This window comes from Scyliorhinus torazame, chromosome 11 (genome assembly GCF_047496885.1).
Source record: "Scyliorhinus torazame isolate Kashiwa2021f chromosome 11, sScyTor2.1, whole genome shotgun sequence".
NCBI lineage: Eukaryota > Metazoa > Chordata > Chondrichthyes > Carcharhiniformes > Scyliorhinidae > Scyliorhinus > Scyliorhinus torazame.
Window position 1 is genome coordinate 234,305,671 of NC_092717.1, and position 9,495 is coordinate 234,315,165.

The 9,495-nt window shown below is 48.6% G+C and overlaps 1 protein-coding gene across 1 annotated transcript in view; it reads right to left on the minus strand.

Moving 5' to 3' along the window:
• Nucleotides 1-7,896, minus strand: part of LOC140385855 (cadherin-7-like) — a 141,601-nt gene extending 133,705 nt beyond the window's left edge. The window contains exon 1 of the mRNA XM_072468448.1: nucleotides 7,595-7,896. The gene's annotated coding sequence lies outside the window, so the exon portion shown is untranslated. The remainder of the gene's footprint in view (nucleotides 1-7,594) is intronic.
• Between the last annotated feature and the right edge of the window lie 1,599 nt (nucleotides 7,897-9,495).

The window sequence follows — 9,495 nt, forward strand, 5'->3', positions numbered from 1 at the left end:
TGATTCTATGTTAAAGTGACTAGATTAATGATGCTAATATACTGTTGTGCAATGAGGCCTACCTTCAGGTAAGAGTAAAGGGGAGTCTTTCCAAGAAATAGGGGGGCGGAGCGAATTCTCCGTGGCTATTACCGGAAATGAAAATTGTGATGGCCTGCTGAATCGTGGACAAAGACAGAAACGGAATTCTCATCGAGCATCAGACCTGTTGTGGGTGTCCCAGTCCGCTGCACTGGCCCCGCGAGGTTCCTGCCCAGCCCAGGCGGGAACATGCAAACACCTCATTAAGCTTCATTTAAGTATCATTAACGGGCATGAAGCCCGATCCACTGGCCTCCTGGGATACTGCAGCTCCCCCAGCCGGGGGTCACGCTGCTGTGAATTGGTGCAAGTCCGAACAAGTGGGGATCTGGAGCCTTACGCTGTGTGGGAGGGCAAGGGGTTGAGTACCCTCTTGCTCTTGCCTCCAGGGTGCTGAAAGGGCTCCTTCTGGGCAGATGGAGTTCAGCGGAGGGGCAGATGCAGTTCAGCGGAGGGGTGGAGGGACATGGACTGGGTTGGAGGGGCTCAGGTCGTGAGTCTTTCCCAGGGTGCGGATCGTTTGGATGGTCTTCCCATCTGTAGCCTTGAAACTCATTAAAATGTCTTTCAGCCTGTCAAGTCTCAGTTCAAAGTCTTCCCTCTGATGTGATGGAATCTCCCAGTATGTCAATATCAATGATCTGTAAGAAGAAAGTGAAAGTCTTCCCTTTAAAGTAGTAGAAACCATTTATCCCGGTCAATTTCACTGTCCGTCAACTTTTCCAAGCCTCTGTGTTTAGAAGCCTAAAAACTTTGACTATGTTGTTTACATTCAATTTCACGGTCCGTTACCTCTTTGAAATCTCTTGATTGATAAGTCCATTTTATTTTGAAGGAAGGATTATCGCTGTTTATTTATACCGTTGCACAGGGGTCCTTTAACTCTGATGTGCTTCCTCTTTTGAGCAGGTGTTCTTTCTAACCTCAGTTTTATTAAAGAGGCTGCCTCTTTTTACTGAAGAGCTTCCGAGAAAGAGCAGGTGTGGGGGGGCAGCACTCCGACACAGCACCTAATCTTTCGAAGAAGCTCTTCAGAAAAAAGAGTCAGCCTCCTTAAAAAAAAAATGTGGTTTAAAAGGACACCTGCTCAAAAGCGGAAGCACTTCACAGTGAACGGACCCCTGTAGAACTATATCAATAAACAACGGTAATCCTTCCTTGGAATGGCCCGTGAGCATCGCTCCGAGCGCCAGCTGGAAAGAGCCCCGGTTTCCCACTGGTGGGAACACTAAGGTTCAAAATGGGAGGATTGCACCCACAATATTGAATTTAATTGTATCAACCGGCTCAGTGCTGAATGCTTGAGTTGTGTCCAAAAAATAGTTGTCTGAGCTAGCAATAGATTTTTGTTTTGCGATTTTGAGCTTAGTTCTTTGTGCTCTTGTTGTTTTTGTTGTTGTTAATAATCACATTTTAACCTTGGAAAGACCAGAAACACTTTGGGCTGGATTCACCGCATCCCACACCGAAATCGCGGCCGCTGCGGGGGGTGGGGGGAAGAATCCATGTTCCCGCAAGAAATCGTGACCGGCGGCGGTTCACCGATTCTGCCGGCCCCGCCAAGCGCCGTACTCGGGGAGTACACCGGGCCGCCTGGGACCTACCTGAGGCCATTGCCAGAGGCCAGCTCAGCCATTCTCTGCCCCCGACCAATCGAAGTCCCGACGCCGTGGAACTAATGTGCTCCAGCCGGTCAGGATACTCGCATGGCGACTACGGACTCGGTCCGCGGCCGGGGAATGTCTGTGCGGGGGTTGAGGGTCGGGCGAGCAGCCAAATGGGGGTTCTCTTTTGTGGGCCCAGCTTCGCGGTCCGATTCTGCCACAGAGTACGGCGCAGCCGCTGGAGACCGCCGCCGTGCTCATGCGCGGCCTCTGACCCGGACGTGCGGGGGGCTGTATCTGCAGCAAAAGCTGCGAGATTTACTCCGGGTCCCTGCTAGCCCCCTGCAGGGCTGGGAATTCGTGTCCCTTTGATGCCAGGTTTTCTGGTGTAAAATTCTACCGTTTTGGTGCCGGCGTGGGGACATAGTCCCAATAATGGATAATCCAGGACCGGAATGAGGTGGTTCTGCTATACACCATTTCGGTTTCTCGTGCATTGTGAAATGTGGCACCCTGGAACACTTACACGTAACAACTAGTCCCTAACTAATTAATTCCTGGCACTTTACAGATATTTATTGATAATGCAACAATTTACGACCTGCACCCAGGTCAGGGTTTTTGTACAGAGACATGCCTTGTTAAGGGGAAAGGCAAGCCCCAATTACCACAGGAGTTCATAGTCAGCTGTGTAAGGGGGAAATCATATGGAGCACAGTCCAGGAGTTAAGACCATAAGACATAGGAGCAGAATTAGGCCACTCGGCCCATCGCGTCTGCTCTGCCATTCAATCATGGCTGATTTGTTTCTCATTCCCATTCTCCTGTCTTCTCCCCATAACCCCTGATCCCCTTATTAATCAAGAGCCTATCTATCTCTGTCTTAAAGACACTCAGTGTTTTGGCCTCCACAGCCTTCTGCGGCAAAGAGTTCCACAGATTCACCACCCTCTGGCTGAAGAAATTCCTCCTCATCTCAGTTATAAATGATCGTCCTTTTAGTCTGAGATGGTGTCTGTCATGATATTCAGGTAAACATCATAGCACATACATACTGATGGACAGATCAACAGACCAATCAACACACACACAACACCACAGTCAATCACAGGCAAGAGCATACACAGTACAAAACAGGGAACACGACACTTCCTGAGCATTCCAGCAGGAGACAGCTCAGGGCACAGAGCTCATTAAAAGCCACTCAGACATCCACCATGTGCTGTGTGCCACTACAAGATAGAATTAGGAATGGGTCCACAGATTCTAGGGTTATGATCGAACCTCAGTAACCAGTTTACCACTGTAAATAAATGTTAGCAATAAAACTGAGTTGTACCATTCGCAACCGTGTTGGTTCGTCTGTGTAGCAGAGTACCCAACACATCATAGTACCAGGAGTAACTGTGGGACCTACCAACGGATCCTCCGGAATCGCTGGCTTCACGTCCCTGTGTCTGGACCAAATAGGAAACTGGGCCAGTTGCCTGGAGCAACAAGCCTGGGGCCTAAGTTGCGCAACTGCGAGCGTTGACCTGTGTCCGTCTCGGAGCAATCTTGTTGCTGCTGGATCCAAGTGCCCATGTCTGGGATGACCAGACTGAGGTGGGTCTGGAGCTGACGTCTCATCAACAACTGGTGCCACACCTGTGATAGTATGAGGGGTCGTCCAGTAAAACTGAATAGAAAACAGGCAGTCACGTCTCCCAAAACCCTGTGGTCAGTTTCTTCATCGCCCCTCTGAAGGTTTGGACCGCCCGCCCCGTCTAACCGTTTGAGATTGGGTGATGCAGGGTGGTCCGTCCATGCGAGGTCATGAACGACTTGAACTCCTTACCGTTATCCGACACCAACACTTCGGGAAATTCCATGGGCGCTGAATATATGCTGCAGCCTATCCATGGTTGTCTTTGTGGTCACAGTTTGTACCTTGTGGACCTTGAGCCAATTTGAGTGGGCATCTACCATGATGAGGAATGTGGCCCCCTGGGATAGGCCGATGACGTCAATGTGGACACGGGACCAAGGTTTTTCCAGCCATTCTGAAGGGTGCATTGGCACATCCGGTGGGGCCTCCTGGTTCTCCTAGCACAGGCCACCTTCTCAATGTCCGAGCACATCCCGGGCCACCAGACATAGCTGCGGGGAGCATCTTCATCTTGGATACTCCCAGGTGTCCAATGTGGCGGTCTTGTAACAAGAGGCACGATCACTTTTGACAAAGACTCATCGGACTCAAAACATTAGCTCTTTTCTCTCCCTACAGATGCTGCCAGACCAGCTGAGATTTTCCAGCATTTTCTCTTTCGCATGATCATCTGTATCCCGCACAATAAGATGCCTTCCTCTACGCTCAGCTCCAGGAGCATCGTCATATAAGCCCGTAGATCATCGGGCAAAGCTCTGTGTTGGCCCCCATACTGGACAATGTGTCGGACCCCAGATAGCTGTGGGTCTGTCTGAGTTAACTCGAGTATGCGAGCTGCCGTGAACAGCAAGGAAGCCCATCCTCATCGCCAATGTAGAACCCGGATGGAAGAGACGAATGGGTAGAAATGAACAACTGGTTTATTACGGTATACACAAAATAACAAGAACTATAACTACTCTCCCCGAAGGAGAGTATCACAAGTGGGCTTTTCCCCAGGGTAGAGGGGTCAATTACTAGGGGGCATAGGTTTAAGGTGAGAGGGGCAAGGTTTAGAGTAGATGTACGAGGCAAGTTTTTTACGCAGAGGGTAGTGGGTGCCTGGAACTCGCTGCCGGAGGAGGTGGTGGAAGCAGGGACGATAGGGACATTTAAGGGGCATCTTGACAAATATATGAATAGGATGGGAATAGAAGGATACGGACCCAGGAAGTGTAGAAGATTGTAGTTTAGTCGGGCAGTATGGTTGGCACGGGCTTGGAGGGCCGAAGGGCCTGTTCCTGTGCTGTACATTTCTTTGTTCTTTGTTCTTTGTTATTAACACTGCAATGAAGTTACTGTAAAAGCCCCTCGCCGTCACATTCTGGCACCTGTTCGGGTACACAGAGGGAGAATTCAGAATGTCCAATTCACCTAACGGCACGTCTTTCGGGACTTGTGGTAGGAAACCGGAGCACGCGGAGGAAACCCACGCAAGCACGTTGAAAAAGTGCAGACTCTGCACAGACAGTGACCCAAGCGGGAATCGTGCCTGGGAACCTGGCGCTGTGAAGCAACAGTGCTAGCCACTGTACTACCATGCCGCCCGAATAGTTGAGCTTTGGTTTATTTGGATGATTATGTGTGATTTTTGAATGACTCGCGGGTGGAGACCTGTTATTAAAGATGCCCTTAAAAAGTTGATAAACCGATTTTCAGCTGCATTACTGACACTGCACCAGCTGCTACTCCCGAACACATCAAGGCATACTTTCTAACAGACTGAAAATTAATATTCTTTGAAGCTGGCCACTTGTATTGCTTCATGGAGGGTTTAAATTTTGGGATTATGCAGATACGTTTTAGTGGAAGCTTTGAATACAACTTTAACCAATGCAACTTCAGGCAAACGATGACAGCAAATTCCTGACTGCACCCAGAGCTGAGGAACAACCAATATCGTTTTTAATTTTATGTAGGCTTTAATGTATTAGGTTTTATAAGTCTACAAATCTGCAAACGATACTCCAGATATGGTCTCACCAAGATGTCTGATTGCCATTACATAGAGCTAGTGATATCGAGCCTGGGTGAGGCAGCTTCTCGAGTATTGTGCACTGTTTTGGTCTTCTTACTTGAGAAAGGATAGATGGAAAATTTGCCATTGAGGAAGTACAACAAATGTTCACTGAATTAATTGCTGGGTTATGAGGAAAGATTAAATAGACTGGGCGTTTAGGGTTTAGAAGAATACGAGGCGATTTAATCCACAGAGACAGAATTCTCACAGGGCTCGGCAGGATAGATGCAGGAAGGACGGTGCCTTTGGCTGGTGAGTCCAGAACCTGGACACCCAGTTTCTCCGGCCACGATAAGGAGGAAATTCCTCACTCAGGATCTTTGGTATTCTCTACTCCAGGGGACTTCGGAGGTTTAGTCGCAGGGAATATTCAAGACTGAGATGGAGAGATTTTTACATCTGAAAGGCATCAAGAGGTAACAATAATCTTTATTATTGTGTTAAGTAGGCTTACATTAACACTGCAATGATGTTACTGTGAAAAGCCCCTAATCGCCTGTTCGGGTACACAGAGGGAGAATTCAGAATGTCCAATTCACCTAACGAGCACGTCTTTCGGGTCTTGTGGGAGGAAACTGGAGAAAATCCATGCAGACACGGGGAGAACATGCAGACTCCGCACAGACAGTGACCCAAGCCGGGAATCGAACCTGGGTCCCTGGAGCTGTGAGGCAGTAGTGCTAACCACTGTGCCTCCGTGCTGCCCTTCTAACCTCTTCCAGCTCTAAAACCCTCAGATATCTGCACTGCTCCCATTCATATCGTATCATATCATTGAATTTACAGTGCAGAAGGAGGCCAGTCAGACCATTGAGTCTGCACCGGCCCTTGTGAAGAGCACCCTACCCAAGCCCTCACCCCACCCTATCCCCGTGACCCAGTAACTCCACCTAACCTTTTTGGACACTAAGGGCAATTCAGCATGGCCAATCCACCTAACCTGCACATCTTTGGACTGTGGGAGGAAACCAGAGCACCCGGAGGAAATCCACGCGGACACGAGGAGAATATGCAGACCCTACACGGACAGTGGCCCAAGCCGGGAATCGAATCCAGGTCCCATGCCCTGTAAAGCAACAGTGCTAACCACTGTGCTACCACATTGATCGTGCAGGAAAACAGTATTGTAAAAGATCAACCATGATCTCACTGAAGGGCTGAATGGTCCACTCCTCCTGTTTCGTCTGTTCAGAAATCAGTGTCATGATCAATCATGACAGATTCGCAATCAATGCACAGGCCGAATACAACTTGCAATTCTGCATTATCTACATCAAAGCTTTATCGATTGAAAGTGCGCGGTTCATGTCAATCTTAATTTGGTGTGAGGTGTGTACGACTACTTGAAGTGCACGATTTGGGATCGGGCGGGAGGGGGGTGGGGGAACGCGGGATGCAAACTGGCCAATGTCACTCAGTGCAAAATGGGCTCACCGCAAATCAGCAGTTCACTTTCCATCACGCCAGTTTTTTAAAACTTTTCACTGAATTGGAAAGTATTGTCAAAACTTTCAATCTCATACCGTGTAAAAGTAACGGTGACGCTCGGGGGGGGGGGGGGGGGGAAAGCAGTTTGAACGATCTTTCTGCGCTCTTCAGTGGAAAGAATATACAGCGTTGGGGAAAATTCAACTGCCAATTCATTACTACTCCATTTCACACCACAGATAGAGACCAATGTCACCTTCGAACCAAAGAATAGAACCATAGAATCCCTGCAGTGCAGAATGAGGCCATTCGGCCCATCAAGCCTACACCGACTCTCTGAAAGAGCACCCTATCTGTGCCCACTCCCATGCTTTACCCCCATATCCCCACCTAACCTTTGGGCAAATTATCATGGCCAATCCACCTAAGCCGCACATCTTTGGACCGTGGGAGGAAACCCACGCAGACACGGGGAGAATGTACAAACTCCACATGGACCATCACCCGAGGCGGTAATTGAACTGAGGCCCCTGGCGCGACGAGGCAGCAGTGCTAACCAATGTGCTACTGTGCCGCCATTCTTCAACTTGAAAATATATCAAGAATGTGATTGGGAAATGCAGTTTGGACCGTTCTGAAATCTAGCTGGCAAAAAAAACAAGCAACGTGGATTAATGGAGAGTCCTCATTATGACAATGAGGACGCCTTCACGTTGCGAAAATAAATATTTAATTGGCAGGGAAAGTTACAGAAAGAATTGAACAGGCGCTTACCTTTGGTAATGTGTGTGAAACTGTGCCCCCAATGGCACGCCTTGGGTACAGGGCGGGTGGAAGCCTTGTGGGGTCCTTTGCCGCACTGGTATTAACGACGGAGAGCTTTCTATTCGTCAGACAACCACTCAGCTGAAGCACCCAGTTCTGCCAAAAGCTGCGAGATATATCTCCAACCTTTCCGCATTGATGATAGTTCTGCTCACTGTCAGCATGTGACACTTGAAGGACACAAGGGGACTTTTGTCGTGTATGAATCAGAGTCTGCTGGACATTTAACTCTCTTTAATTATAATGCAGGCAGTCTAGGCCAGGCAGAGCGCAAATGGAATCTCTCACAGAAGAATCAGTCACTTATTGGGGGGGGGGGGGGGGGGGGAGTTGCTCTGGCAAGGAGGCAATTCATCTTGTGTTAAAGTATTTGCAAGTGCAACAAACGCGCTTTCCATTTGGTGATTTGTCAGGGAATAAATAATCAGTTCAGAGACTCTACAGCAAGTCATGAAAGGAGAAGCGAATCTCTGCAGAAAACTTTTGTCTTCAGCAATGATTTTCCCCACTGAGCCTCCTGTGATTATTTCTCTAAGTAACATAACTGGGGTATTTTGGGAGAGCGTGCTGACTAACATGTGTATCAGCACTCTTCAAACCCGCATAAATTCGAGACAGCAAGCGGCGGCCTGACTATACAACTCCTATTTTGATATTTTCCTCGCAGACTTGTTCAACGGGCTCAGTATTCCTATTCCCCGCTGCACTGGGAATGTAAACATGTGAGGTCAGCAGGTATGTCAGGAACGGTCGGCTTGCAGATGGGAGCAGTCAAGTTTTCAATGATTTAAGGAAGCAAGTTATCCCAGAGGAAAAGTTTGTAAATCTTTCTCCACGGATAATCACGTATCCGATTCAATTTCATGTTTTTGGCCTCGCGGAGTTGTCGAAATCAGAATCATACTGCATAGACTGAGGCCATTCGTCCCACCGTGCTTGTTCCAGCTCTTCGAAAGAGCTGCCCAATTTGCCCCACTCACCTGTTCCCGTCTCACAACTTTTTTTTGAAGTACTGTAACACTTCTTGGATTTGGATTTTGTTTATTGTCACGTGTACCGAGGTACAGTGAAAAGTATTTTTCTGCGAGCAGCTCAACAGATCATTAAGTAAATGGGAAGAACACGGATTAAAAGAAAATACATAATAGAGCAACACAAGGTATATATACAATGTAACTACATAATCATAGAATTTACAATGCAGAAGGAGGCCATTCGGCCCATCGAGTCTGCACCGGCTCTTGGAAAGAGCACCCTACCCAAGCCCACACGTCCACCCTATCCCCATAACCCAGTTACCCCACCCAACACTAAGCACCGGCATCGGATGAAGCTTACAGGGTGTAGTGTGAATGAGGTCAGTCCATAAGAGGGTCATTTAGGAGTCTGGTGACAGTGGGGAAGAAGCTGTTTTTGAGTCTGTTCGCGCATGTTCTCAGACTTCTGTATCTCCTGCCCGATGGAAGAAGTTGGAAGAAAGAGTAAGCCGGGTGGGAGGGGTCTTTGATTATTATAGAATTTACAGTGCAGAAGGAGGCCATTCGGCCGGTCGAGCCTGCACCGGCTCTTGGAAAGAGCACCCTACCCAAGGTCAACACCCCCACCCTATCCCCATAATCCAGTAACCCCACCCAACACTAAGGGCACTTTTGGACACTAAGGGCAATTTATCATGGCCAATCCACCTAACCTGCACATCTTTGGACTGTGGGAGGAAACCGGAGCACCCGGAGGAAACCCACGCACACACGGGGAGGATGTGCATACTCCACACAGACAGTGACCCAAGCCGGAATCGAACCTGGACCCTGGAGCTGTGAAGCAATTGTGCTATCCACAATGCTACCGTG